General features: G+C 55.9%; 1 pseudogene; it reads left to right on the top strand.

The window, feature by feature from the left end:
* The window catches only part of LOC141972324 (acrosin-like), a 30736-nt pseudogene extending 24175 nt beyond the window's left edge, over positions 1–6561 (top strand).
* The last annotated feature ends 7408 nt before the right edge of the window (positions 6562–13969 follow it).

Here is a 13969-nt window from a genome sequence, read left to right as displayed (position 1 = left end):
GATTCAGAAGCATTCATTTCTTAGGGAGATAAAGAGGAGGGAGAGAAATAATTGCATTTTTATCCCCAGATGTTTCTTCTACAGTAACACAGCAAGAGAAGGAAGTGGAAAGTATGAGTCCAAAGATTCCACTTGATTTAAAAGCAGAGAAGTTCCTTGGCTGGGAGACCTGACAGAGCTGGCAAGGGGAAGAGGTCATGACTACAGTTTCATTAAACTTTTCCTTTGAAATTGCTCTTAGTGATAACAGGAGACTTCAGTTTAACCCGCGTAGACTGATTGAATGTCATGACAGTTTGTTTAAATGTATTTAGGCCCCCGGACTGACAGCTCCTTGAGCCGTCAAGCAGAGAACCCACAAGGGACATGTAACTCTGCTGGTTGTCAGCTGTGTACAGGACCTGGCTCAAGAGGTAACGAGGAAACAGCTGTTCAGTTGTAGAGACCAAATGTACTCCAACTCAATGCTTTACAGTCATGAAACAGCCCCCAAGTCCCTTAAGACTACACTGTTGGTGGGGTTTTCTTTTTGAAGTGGAGAAAGCTTGTTAACAGGGAATGAGCGGGAGGGGCAGAGGGTACAAGGCTTGCAGGAGGCTTGGAGACTGTTCAAAGACCTTGTGTGAGCAGTTCAGAGTAAATGTTTTACCACCTGTCAAAACCATAGCTAAAATCCTTTCAGAGAACAGCAGTGTGGTTGAACAGCGGAGTAATGAATGCTTTTAGAAAGGGGAGGAAAAAACCATGCCCCTTGAAGAAACTGAAGGCTCTTCAAGAACTTAACCCTAGTTGGATAATATCAAAGGGTTAAAAGCTAGAAAACAGACAGAAAGAATGACAGAAAGTTCTTCTCAAGGTTGTTACAATGCAGACTGAGGGGAATTATGGAAGATGTCCCAAGGCTACGTGATTGCAGAGGAAATACCCAATGTGTACGGAGTTGCTGTTTCTGTTCCTTCTCTTCTCTATGTGAGGATTTATTAAGGAGAGTGGGCCTCACCCATCTGCGGAGAAAGGACGGTTTTAGTGGAGGGCAGGTGGTGATGATAATGTAAAACTTCTTTTAACCTGGGAAATGAAAAACTTAGTGCGAAGCAGGCTGGGAGGGCTTTTTTTGTTGGAGCTTTTTACAGGACTTGGCAGTAGTTAGATTTCAATGATTCGATGTGCCTGTTGTGCTCCTCATGACAATGCTTTCTGAGCATATGGTCGTTAGTTTCTTCATCTTGTGAAGGTTCTGAAGACCTGACAGAAAGCTGCTGCTGGCTGAGGTGCGACTGTGTCTGTTCCCTGCTGCCCTGCTGGTGGTTGCTTCACTGGAGTGAAGATAATTAGAAAGAACACATCACAGTTGGGGGCTGGAGTTGTTCCTTGATGCTCATTTGATACCTAAATCCAGCCTGGTTTAAGCCACCCTGGAGAAGCTGCAGTAGGCTGATGCTGAAACCTTGAGTCTGGTTCTGGACTTGCGCAGGGTCAGAGGGGTTCAGAGCAGAGAGGGGAGCTGATGGACTTCAGCTTGTGGTTTCTGTGTACAGAAGAGCAAGCATTTGAACTTGCTTCAGCAAACTGTACCAAATGCCCTTTAGATCCCTGTTACAACTCTTCTGCCACAGTTTTCCCAAACTTCTGTCGTGAACTCCACGCTGCTGTGCGAGTGTCTCTAGTGCGTGCTCTCACTCTTCTTCAGGAGAGAGCCGAGTGCAGTGGAGGAGATGTTATGGCAGGAGTTGCGTTTTTCAAGCTACAACTTGAGAACGTGAATTGGAAGTTGTTTTGGGTTTGCACTGTTATGTTCAGTATGGTCCTGAGGTGCAGGTGCTGGGTTCGGGGTCTCAAACCGGCTCCCCAGAAAGAGCCTTTCCTGTGCCGTGGAGAGGAAGAGTCTCAAAGAATAGAGCTGCAGTCGCTAGTGCTTGTCTCCGAGCTGTTTCTATTCTCAACCACTGAATATGGGAAAGAACCTGCTTCTTCTCGTCAGTCAGGGCAAACGGACTTTGCTCTGAGGGGGGGTTAATTGCTTTCCTTGTTCTAATGATGGAACGGTAGAGCCTTCCATCTCTGGTTCCACAGCGCCGTGACTATCCACGCTTTGGTTTCCATTCCTCAGGCACTGTTTCTGCTCCCTCTGAGGCTGTGGTCATGGCTAAATTGCCTCCTTACAGCACACCTTTTTCTCTGAAGTCTCTTACTTTTCCTGTCATCTTAAAAACACTGCTGCAGGAGTCACGCTTCCCTCCTCTTCCTGCCAGGTCGCATTCCAACCTTAGTGAAGATTATTTCTTCAAGATTATTTCTGTCCTCTCTATTTATTTTTTTTTTTTTTTTTACTTTTTCTCTCAAGGGTGTAAAGTTTTATTCTGCGCTGCACATGGGCTGCAGACTGAGATGAAAAGAGGGGAGTTTCAATAGAAATGCATAAGCCAGAAAAGAAAGGAGAAATTGAAAGTGTTAAACAGTAAAAGTAACGAGGCAGATTTTTAGTTAACAACCCCTAAATGGTTTGTGTAAAAGCTCTGAAAACACTGTTAATTATGGGTGGAAAAAAGCCACAGTTCCTGTCCTTAAAATGTTTGTTTAGCATCATGGACACCTTTAGAGAAAACACTATTCTCCTATAAGCTTTTATTCCAAACCAACAGGTTTCCCCATCAGGGTGGTGGTGCTGTAGTAGATGCAGTTATTCCTGTCTAGTGAAGGTGACTGTTCCGGGTCTTGGTCTTCTCTTTCATTTTACTGTCCTGTGTCCACAGCAGGGGTAAATGTGCTTATGAAGAGGAAGGTCAAGGTTGCAGGTGTGAAGCTAGAGCCTGAATTAGGGTCACCTTTCTTAGCCCCAATCCCCTGTGGCTTTTGGCCAAGGCAGCTGGTCTGCTTTGGCCACAGTCCCAGATCTTTAGGTGCCTCCTGTTGCCAAGGCATCTGTGGGAGTCAGGGCAGCCTAAATTCCCATGCAGGCACCTGATGCCTTCAGAGGATTCAGCTTTGTGTGCCTCGGGAAGCTCTACCTCTATGCCTGGTCTGCCCAGGCTTATTCTCCATGGAAATAAAATGAGCTTGTCTTTTCTCCACAGCTTGAGTTGTCCTTGACTGTCCTTGAGCACTTTGAGGCTGTTTGGCCCTTCTGGGAAAGGGATCGTATTCCTCAGATGAAGCATAACGCTACTTCACGTTTTCTGTGCGCCCTTTACAAATGGCAGCCTGGAGTTTTGAACCTTGTTATTAATGATAAAACCCAATGATTAAAGGCAGCAAGGTTTATTATTATTTAATCAGGACACTCGCTCAGCGCTCTCGGTGAGATGAGATGTTGCAGGAACCAACAGAGAGCGAAGCTCAACAGTAACGGTTCTCCTTTGCCTGTCTGTGACTTTTTGACTAAGTTGCGGATCTTACATCTTTTATGAGGGTGAGGAAAGGATACAAACAGTTTAGCAACCGGTTTCTATTGTCTATCTGCTGAGGAAGTGTCTTTTCCGTGGCAAGATGGATGATGATGCCTGGACTCTTTTGATCCTCTCTGCAAAGGGATTAATCTCATTCTTTAGTTCTCCTTGCTAGGGATGAAGCCAAGGATGGAGTTAAAGAGTGTGATGGCTGGTAAATAAGCTCCTGAACTGCATTCTCCTGACTGAGCAGGAATCCAGTTAAGGTTATCTGAGAATAAAAATGATCCCATGCTGTCCTGGTTGTGTTTGGGTCCTTTTCCTGACAGCCATGTCTGTGTTACAGAAGAGAATAATTTGCATTCAGTTCTCTTCTTGGCCGCTTTTCTCGATAGAGTAGCTAAGATAAAAGCTGGGCCAAAATAATGTTCCCTTAGCCATCTTAATCTTAGAGTGGCGAGAAGCCCTGAGTGGGATCAGTGCCGTCAGTTCTCCAGTGGAGCTGCAGCTCCCAGTTCAGACCTCCAGCAATTACTGGGTCCTTCCTCTTACTCCGAGCAATATCAAATCCATGGCACTCGTCTCCATGTAGAAGGACAGCAGCAAGCCCATGCCTCTAATTCAGCACAGGATCAGTTCTGTGTCCCTTGCTAACTTGGAGGACCTACAAACCCATCAATCTTTGTTAAGGTACAATCATGTGAAAGTCCTAAAAGTGTGTCCTGATGCCGGAGATAGCTTTGCAGAAAGGATGATGATGTGTGGAGGTCAAGTCCAAATGAGCTAACAGTGGAGAGGAGGAGGCTGCAGGGGCACAAGGGGACCAGTTTATTAACGCCTGCACACCCCCGTCCCCTGGGCAGGGCATTCAGGGGGGTCTGCCGGGCGTGTCCGACCCCAGCTTCTGCCTCCCCTGTGGCCACACCCGGGCTGCTGGCACAACTCGCCTGCGGGGCTAAAGCCGAAATGGGGCAGATGCCTCCTGTCCACCCCCCGGGGTTCCCTGGCCTCACGATCCATGCAGAACCTTGTGGGGAGGGCAGAGGGCTGACCTCCAGCAGGGAGAGCCGCGAGCCGTCGAGCAGGAGGGTGATGGGTTTCTGGTTACAGGGGGACCTGTGGGCTCCGGCCCATGGCTGCTCACTACGGCACGTCGCACGTCGTGGGGCCACAGGCACCCTGCCAGGGGCCTGGCCCTGGATCATCAGCATCCAGGACCCCTGGGAAGCAGGCACGGGGCATGTGTGTGGAGGGTCTCCCATCAGCACAGAGTGGGTCCTGACAGCAGCCCACTGCTTCCTCGAGGCCAGGGAAGGAGGGCCAGGAACGGGGATATCCCCCGGCACTCGCGGGTCCCCCTTCCGCAGCACCACGTGCTACTCCCGTCCCCTTTCCCTGCCGTACACCCAGTGCCTGGGCACTGCAGAGCCCGGCTGAGAGGCTGCTCAGGAGAGAGCTGGGATCCTGCCACGGCTTCCTATAGCCTCCAGCTCGACACGCCTCGAGCCCAAGGCACGCAGGGGCACTCTGAGCCTCCGTAGCACTGCTTTCCTCTGCCCCGTGTGAAACAGAGAGCAGGGACCTGCTGGGCTGCGGCAGCACGTGGCTGGGATCCCTCTGAGCCCTCTCCCCATCTGCCTTCCAGGCATGTCACCATGTGGTGCGTGGTGGTCGGGGCCACCCATTTGACTCAGCCGGGCCCAGAGACCCAAGTTGGCAGCATTAAGCGGCTGCTGGTTCACCCACGCTACAGCAACGTCACCAAGAGGAACGACGTTGCGCTGCTGCAGTTGGACCAACCCGTGCAGTGAGGCTACTACATCACTCTGCCCTGCGTGCCCGACAGCTGGCTGCGAGTGTCGGAGCTGACAACGCGCTACGTCAGCGGCTGGGGGGCCACGATGGCGAGAGGTGATTTCACAAAGAGTGTTCGCATCCCGAGTGCGAGCTCGGCACACGGGGAGGCGGGCTGGGTTTCCTGACAGCGGAGGCGAGAGCCAGAGCCCGCCTGTGGGGACGTGTGCCCGTAGAGAGATGGGCCTGGCCTGGGGCCCGTGGCAAGAGAGTAGGGCAATGCTGGGGCAGCGCCTGTCAGGCTACAAAGCCAAACCCCAGGGAATAGAGGGGTTCCCCCAGACAGGGCGGGAGACCTGGCAACCTGCTGCCTGGCATTAATTCCTTTCTGTGCTCGTAGCCGCAGGACCAACGGACGTCCTGCAGGAGGCCCAGGTCCGCCTCATCGAACTCAACCTCTGCAACAGCAGCCAGTGGTACCGCGGAGCCGTCCACCCCCACAACCTCTGCGATGGCTACCTGCAGGGCGGCATTGACACCTGCCAGGTAGGAGCCTGCGACAAGGCAACGTCCAGTGGCACCGGTAGCCCCCTACAGCTGCCCAGACACTCCCCAGCACGGTCTTTGCTTGGCCAGTCGCCCTCCCACCACCGCAGAGTCCCCACCGCTGCTGGGGCTCCCCTTCCCCAGCTGCAGGTCCTTGCCCAGGGCCCCACTTGCCCAGAGGCCCGGGACTCTGCCCAGAAAGCCCACCCAGCGCTCCTGGCAGCCCTGAGATCCAGCTCCCAGCCCTGGAACATCCCTCTTGCACCCGGCCAGCATGGCTGTGCAGAGATGAGCGCGAGTCCTACCCCATGGGCCCACCACCCCCTCCCAGACAAGGTCCAGTCACCCTCAGCACCTGAGCAGGGCCTCTGTGCCGCGGGCACAGCTCTGAGGGGTGCTGGCAGAGAGAAGGAGCCGGCCCTAGTGCTGCCAGCAGCCACCCGACACCACCATGACCCTCATTCCTCCATTGCAGGGTGACAGCGGTGTTCCTCTCATCTGCAAAGACAAGAGTGCTGACTACTTCTGGCTCGTTGGGGTGAGCAGCTGGGGGAGAGGCTGCGCCAGAGCGAAACGGCATGGAATGTACACCTCGACTCAGCACTACTACCACTGGATCCTGCAACAGATGGGACTGTATTCGACACCAAGGGCTGCACCAACATCATGGGCATGGAGTCCTTCTCTCACCGCCTCAGCTCCTTTTCAGAGGCCCAGCCCAACACCAGCACAGTGGGGCTGGTCTACCTCCTGCCCCTTTCCCCTCCAGAAGTTGCTGCAATCCTTTACCCGGCTGCAGGAGCTCCTGCAGATCCTAAAGGCAAAAAGGGCTTGAGCAACAGGAGGAAGAGGATCCAGCGCAGGCTGCAGTGGACCAGGGCCATCTCCTGCTGGGACGCTCACTGCCTGCGGACCCAAAGGCAGCCTCAGTGTCAAAGGCCTGCTCGGTCCTGCCCACACTCCTCTGAGCACACACAAACGCTCAGGCTGACTTAGTTCTTGAAATAAAGTTGCCGAATTTCCCAGCTAAACAGGCTGCAGTCCAATTCAGTCTCCTGTGCAAGGCAAGGACTTCCATGCCTGCCACCTGCAAAGTGAGGCTGCAGGCAGCCACGTCGGGCACAAAGGGAAAGAGTCCCTCCAAAGGGCTGACCCCAGCCTGTTCACAGAGGAAGGTGCTCAGAGCCACCCGGCATGGAGAAGACTGGCACATCGGGGCCACAGAGGGGATAGGAAAAATCGATGTGACACGCAGACAGCTTGGTGGCACGTGCATGCACACACACGCGCAATGAGAAGGCTGAAGGGGTTCAGTTCTCCTGGAGTCGGGGCCAGATAACGGGCACTTGTCATCGCACATCTGCACTTTGGACTTGTCCACATCTGACTGACACAACCACTGCTGTGTAACACAACGCAACACAACACCCAAAGTCTGTCCTAACACTCGACAACCACGCCTAGAGGGCACAGCTCATGAAACAGCAGGGACAGACCTGAAACAGAGATCTGCCCAGGGCAGGGAGGGGAACGGGGAGGAAGATGCCGTGCTGGAAGCTCTGGGCTCCTGACGCTAACAGCAGCGCGGGCGCAGTCTGGACAAAAAGCTCTGCCTGCTGCATTCCCATGGAGTAATTAGCGGGTGGTTTCACTTTCTGTATGTGTGAGGTTGTCCTGTCCCTTGCTAGAGGGGTGTGTCTCGTGCAGATGGGCAGTAGGGGACGTCCCAATTCCCTCAGCCCTGGCAAATCAAAGCTGTGTCCTAATGACAGAAAGCAGAGCTGAGCTGAGAGATGGGAGCACTGGGAAAGCCACGGCCTGACGGCCAGGACAGAAGAGCAGAGCTCTCCAGCCTCCATCAGAAGGGGCCACTCCCAAAGTGCCTCCTGCCCTCTGGTCAGTAAAGCCGTCACTTACAGAGCGGGGACATCTCTGAAAAAGGGCCCGAAACCTCCACTACGAACAGCAGACGAGCCCCAGATGTCCTCAGCACAGGGTTGGCTGCGTTACTGACAGCCAGGGAATTCACTAAACGCAGTTTGACTCATTTGCCTGCTTCATCTAGAGCACTTTTAAATCCCCATACACTGATCCAAGGTGCCAGAGGTATTTTAACCCTTGAGAACCCAAGGGTGCTAAACCCTGGTTAAGAAAGCAATTTTAAATGTGCAAATCTCTCTTCCTTCAGTGTGTAAGGAACGGTGAATGAACTGCTCATCCAGCCCGGCTACCAGCTCTTGCCACAAGGAGGATACATTGGGCTCCATCTTGCTTAAAATACTGAGCTGAATCAGCAGATCCTGTCCTGGAGGAAGAGGGGACCCTGCCCTGAACCTCTGTGCAGCCCCAAACTGCTGCTGCAGGTTAAGGGCCAGAAGGAGAACACAAAGAGACCAAAGAATAAGGTGATATAAACTGCTGGATTTGGAGGCCTGGTATCCCCGTACCAAAAGACATGTCCAAAGACCCTGGGCTAAAGGATTGTTCCTTCAAGTACAAGAGGTCCTACAGGAAACCCCCTTGTTTTCTCCGGGATTTATTCACCAGAGAGCTGCCCACCAGCCCCTGGCCAGAAGAGCACACATCCTAATTAAAGGCAACATGTAAAAGCCCCAAACAACAAAAGCAGAGATTCATTGGTGGCATCTGGCAAGTGACAAAGATACAGCAGCTTTTGGTAACAATTCCTTGAAGGGAAAGCCAGAGTTGAGAGGCATCCCCGCTGGGAGGCTCTTACAGAGGAGAGTGTTAAACAGCGTCAGCTGGCAGCTTTGAGCATTGTCTGGGAAATGTCAAACCCTGTCAAGGTACCACAGAGCTCTCTGCAGCCAGGCCCAGCGAGGGACTCCTGTGGGCTCAGATCTGAGAACACAGAGCGATGGGCCACCAGCCCTGCCGACAGAAAACACCTTCTGAGCAGCGGGCGCAGAGAGTACAGCGCCCTCAAACCACCAAAGCAGCCAGGTCAGCCCCCGGACACCCAGCATCTCCCCACAGCACCTGCAGCCACGTCTGCAGCCCAGCCCTGCTGTCAGGAGTCCTCTCGGGCTGGGCGGGTCAGCGCCCGTATGTGGGGGTGCTGATGTCACCGGTGACACGGTGTCCCGCTAAGGGTGTCCCTGTCCAGATATGGGGGTGTGATGTCACGACGGCCATGGTGACACCACCAAAGCCGTCCCTGCCCACATATAGGGGTGCTGATGTCACAACGGCCGCTGTAACCCGTGGCAACAAGCCTATAACAAGGGTCGCTGGGCTCCAGCCGTACGTCAGTGCGACCTGGGAGGTGAGGAGAGGGCAGGGGAGGGATGGGGCTGGTCGGGGGCTGCCGAGGAAATAGGGGAGGTCCCACACCTCAGGACGCCGGGGCTGTGCTTAGAGCTGACCCATGCCCCGCTTCTCCCTCAGAGTCAGCCAAGGAGCATCTGGGAGAGACACCCCGGTGCTGCTGAAACAGGGACGCTCCCAACACTCGCTGAGGACGTGCGCCATGTCTGAGAGGCGAGAGGACGAGGCCCCCGACTCGATGGAGCAGGGTGAGAGCAAAGTTTCCCTCCCGCAGCACAGCAGAGGGGCTGTCGGGGCGGTCAGCGTGGGGCTGAGCGTGGTGGCAGGGGAGGCAGTGCCTGCGATGCCCCTTCCTCGCCACGGCCCCCAGCCCTGCCCCTCAGCCCCTCAGGGACGGAGCAGGGCCCTGGGGACAATCCCTCAGGGACGCTTCCCCCAGCCCCACAGAGGTGCTCATTCCTGCTGGCATTTGTTCTTTCCCCTCCAGCGTGCGTGCTGTGTGGCCAGAGTGCAGTGGACCAATTTCTCTGCGGGCCGAATATAGATATGGAATTGTTCTGTGCCCATTTCTTCTGCATGGTGAGTCCCCTGGGGCACCCTCCTGCTGGCTGACATGCTCTCCCAGCCACGCTCTCCTCATCACTCATCCTCTCGTGTCTTCTCTTCTGCAGATTTTTGCCAGCAAGATTTTTTACTTGCTGGATGAGGAATCAGGAGACGGGGCCTTTATCAGTGAGGAGCTTTGTGACCTAGTCGAGCGGGTAGTGCAGAAGGTGAGGACCTGACCCTATCAGAGAGATTGGTGTCAGAGAGGTTTGGGGGAGCTTAGCCCAGAGCCCAGGAAAGAAATCCCAGCCCCTCCAAGCAGCTCCGGGACAAAAGTCTTGCTCCCAGCAGCTCCACAGAGCTCCAGCCCAGGAGCCTGGGGCACCGGGCGGATCTGTGGGCTGTGGCCCAGCAGCGGCCACATCCTGCGCCCTGCCCGGAGGCGTGGGGCTGGCTGGGGAGGCCCTGAGGCTGCCGCTGACGGGGGATGCTCTTCTCTTTCCAGCGATGCTTCGTCTGTGGGGAGAGCGGGGCCGCCATCAGCTGCTCCCAGGAGGGCTGCGACTGCAGCTTCCACCTGCCCTGTGCCATCGAGGGTGAATGCATCACCCAGTACTTTTTTCCGTACAGGTACCATTTCTTCCCAACTTGCCCCCACCGAGGAAGGACCCAGCACTTCTCAACTCACCCATCCCTTCCCTCTCCCCCCCCAGGTCCTTCTGCAGGGAGCACCGCCCAGAGCAGGAGGTGGAGGCAGCTCCGGAGGAGGGCACCGAGTGCCTCATCTGCCTGGAGCCTGTGGAGGACAGAAAGTCCTTCCACACCTTGGTGTGCCCGGCCTGCAAACATGCCTGGTACCACCGGGTCTGCATCCAGGTAGGAGCCGTTCCCTCGCCCCCGGGACACGGCAGGAGCTGGGCAGCACCAGGGCCTGACTCCTGCTCCTTTTGTTTCCGCTGCAGGGCCAGGGTCGGTACAACTCTGTTAGTCACTTCAGCTGCCCTCACTGCAGAGACAGAAATGGCTTTCTCGATGAGATGCTCACCATGGGCATCCGAGTGCCCGTGAGGTTGGTGTCCTGCCGGCTCACAGCACAGGAGGCTGCAAGCCCTGTGCCATGCCCGGGGCTGCCCCTGCAGTCCTGCCCCTCCGCTGTCCCGTCTGCCTGGGCTTCAGCTTCACGGAGGAGCTGTAAACTGGGCAGGAGGGAGGAGCAGGGCTGCCCTGCATCGGCCCTATGCCGGAGCAGCAGGGGGTCAGCCATTTCCCTTTCTCCATCAGATTGCCATCACAGGACAACGGGCCTCCAGTCGAAGCCTTAGTCCAGAGGCACAGGCGCTGCGATGCCCGTGAGTGCCTTTGTCCCAGAGGCAGGGAGCACGCCGAGGAACAGGGGTAAGTTGGCAAAGCAGCACCCTGGGCTCTGCATGGGATCTGTCTCGCCAAGAGCTCAGAGCAGAAGGATGAGAACAGGAGCTCTGCTGCACAATCCCGTGCTGCGGTCACTTTGTCCTCACAGCCATGAACCCTTTTGCTTCCCCAGGCCCTGGGAAATGCTCCTGTGCAGCTCCTGCGCTGCCGTGGGCACCCACCGGCGCTGCTCCAGCGTCAGCACCACCAGGACCAGCTGGGTGTGTGAGAGCTGTACTGGTCAGGGCACCGGTAAGAGGCAAAGCACCTTCATGCCCCTGGGCTGGGGCCAGGGCCCAGGCAAGGCCTGGCAGGCGGTGCCCAGTCTGGGCTTGGCAGAGCCTCTCTGCCCCAGCAGGGCTGGGGGCACCGCTCTGGCCTCTCCACTGTGGCCTCTGTGCCCCTGACCTTCCTGCTTCCTCTTACAGACTCCAGTGACAGCTCAGAGCTCGCTGGCTCTGGCAATGGCAGCGATTCAGGATCGGGGTCATCCCACCACTCGCCAGCACCAGAGACCAGCAGCCCCAGCTCCGGTAGCCAGGGGTCATGGGGGTCATCGGACTCCCAAGTGCTTCCGGGCAGCAGCAGCAGCTCCAGCTCACCTGGGCCCGAGCACACACGACACCGCTCCCGGGTGCAACGTCGTGCCCAGACGCCTTACAGCCGGCCCAGAACACGCCGGGAGAGGAGCCACACGCCAGCACCAAGGGCTGAGGGCAGCCCCCCTGGCCAGGCAGCGCTGGGGACGTCCCAGGGCTCCCCAGTGCCTGAGAGCAGCAGCCCCAGCACCGACAGCCAGCTGCCAGCGGAGTCCTCCTGCCCCTCTCCAGCGCTCGAGAGTGGCAGCAGCTCCAGCCCCCGTGGGCCCGTGCGGAGGAGGCACCGCTCCCGCATGGAACGTCGGGCCCAAACCCCTTACAGCCGGCCCGGACGCAGACGCGGGACCAGCCGTGATCTGTCCCCAGGTGATGGATCTGATGCCCCTCCACCAGCGCAATAAAGTTGACTGTTGATCTCTGCCCTGGGAGATTCCACGCTCATTTGTCGGCTTCCTCCTCCTCTGCCTTTCTCCAGGGGCAGCGTTAGGGGCTGGGCCCAGAGGGTTTCTTCCCCCGGGGCTGGCAGCCCCTTGCCCAGCCCTCCCTCCTTGCGGGCTGGCCTTGGCCGGCTGCCCAGTGCCATGGCCGTGTGCCTCGGGCCTCGCTGGCCCCGCAGCCGGCTCAGTCTCCCCGGGGAAGGTTCACACCAGGGGCAAAGCTACTTTTCTTGACAAGTTCTGCTCAGTGTCACGGCTGGAATTGTGACATGGAGACTGCTGTACAGAAGGGCATTCCCGTTGCCCAGCTCCGGGTCCTGTTGCCCACCCTGACTGCTGCTGTACCAGACCCATCCAACACACCATCAGCTCAGGCCACACAGAAGCTCCTAGGAAGGAATGTTGTCCCCGGCCTTCAGCAGCCCTTGGCACCTGTTCAGCCCAAGAGCAAACCTGGGCCTCTGCGCTTGCTCAGCCCCTTGTCGTGCTTTGAACTTGCCCGGCAGCCAAACCCCACGCAGCCAATCGCTCACCCTCCCCCTGCCTGGGAAATGGGGGACCAAACTGCAGGGACAAATTGCTCACCACCTGCCCGCTGATACCCAGCCCCTGCCCAGCCAGCGATCCCCAAAAACCGAGACCCTGCAATCGCAGTCCCAGATGCAAGAGAGAACCTCCTGCTTCCCAGCCGCCCCTCCTTGACACCCTGAGCATGACGTTACAGGAGATGGGATATGCCACTGGCGAATTTGGTGCTCTGGCTGCGCCCCCTCCGAGACCTTGATCTCTTACATTAACCCCTGTATGATCAGCATTCTTCTCATAGCAAATCCCGTACGCAATCCAAAACACGGCGTTATTCTGGCTACTAAGAAAATAAATCATCCTTATCCCAGCTGAAACCAGGACTGGCTCCACCCCTTACATTATGCTCAGGTTTCCAGTACATGGTAAGGAATCCCCATCCCATTCCCTGCTCTCAAATGTCTCCACAGATCTCATTCCCTTCATCTATGGGCCATCCCTCCAAAATGTGCAGGGAGATCATTTAGTCCATAACTCCGGCTTCCATCTCACATGACAGTCTTTTAAGGCAGGAGGGATGAAGCGGAGTTGGCTGCGTCGGTGGAGCGGGTGACCTTGGGCTCAGCGGGACAATGGCATGAAGTCTCTGCCACAAGTGGAGCTGGTGCCTCTGGCGCGGTCCCTGCTCACAGTCTGCAGGCCGAAGGTGTCCATCTGCAGGGCGCTGCTGGGCACCAGGTGCTGCAATCAGCCCTGACCCTACCAAAGTTCATCTTTTCTATTCATGTGAGGCCGTTAGTGTAAGATCTATCAAACAGAGCGATGACGCGATGCAATAACAGGCTTAGTTGGCAGTTAACATTCATCAGCTCTTTTCTCCTAAAATCCAATCCCCTCGAGGCACACATCAGACTTCCCTGTCCTTCTGCATTACCCACCAAGTGCACTCGGGTCCTTGGCAAAAGAAATCCCACGCACGCGTTTACCTTTACCTGTTGCAGGAGTAACCCAGACTGTGTGCCCCAGCATATTTTTAATGCGCATTACGGGGGCTTTACCCCATCCACAGTAGGTAGGAGGTTTGACTGAGCAGGCCCAGCCTGCTTGGCTGGCCCTCTGCGATGGACTGACCAGGTGGCTTCTGCGAAATGCACGTCCCAGGGTTTGAAAGTCCCACTCCCCGTTGCTCTCCGTGTCGTCTTTAGCAACCCATTGTACCGCTCCATTTTCCCAGAGGCTGTCAGTGTGCCATAACCGTTTGTTAGAAGCGTTCATGCTATTGGCTGGTCACAATGTCCATCGCTGGGCTCCTTAAAATTTCCTCTCCTCATTTGCTGTTTATAGTCCCCGTGCTGCTGTTGACCACCCGTGGGAGTGGGAATAGTATTTTTTGTTTTTTACTGAAATGCGTGACACTGATTGATGGCACGATGAAGTC

The sequence above is a fragment of the Athene noctua genome, chromosome 32, assembly GCF_965140245.1.
Source record: "Athene noctua chromosome 32, bAthNoc1.hap1.1, whole genome shotgun sequence".
NCBI lineage: Eukaryota > Metazoa > Chordata > Aves > Strigiformes > Strigidae > Athene > Athene noctua.
The sequence above is the reverse complement of the archived record's forward strand: the minus strand, read 5'-3'. Positions and strand labels throughout refer to the sequence as shown.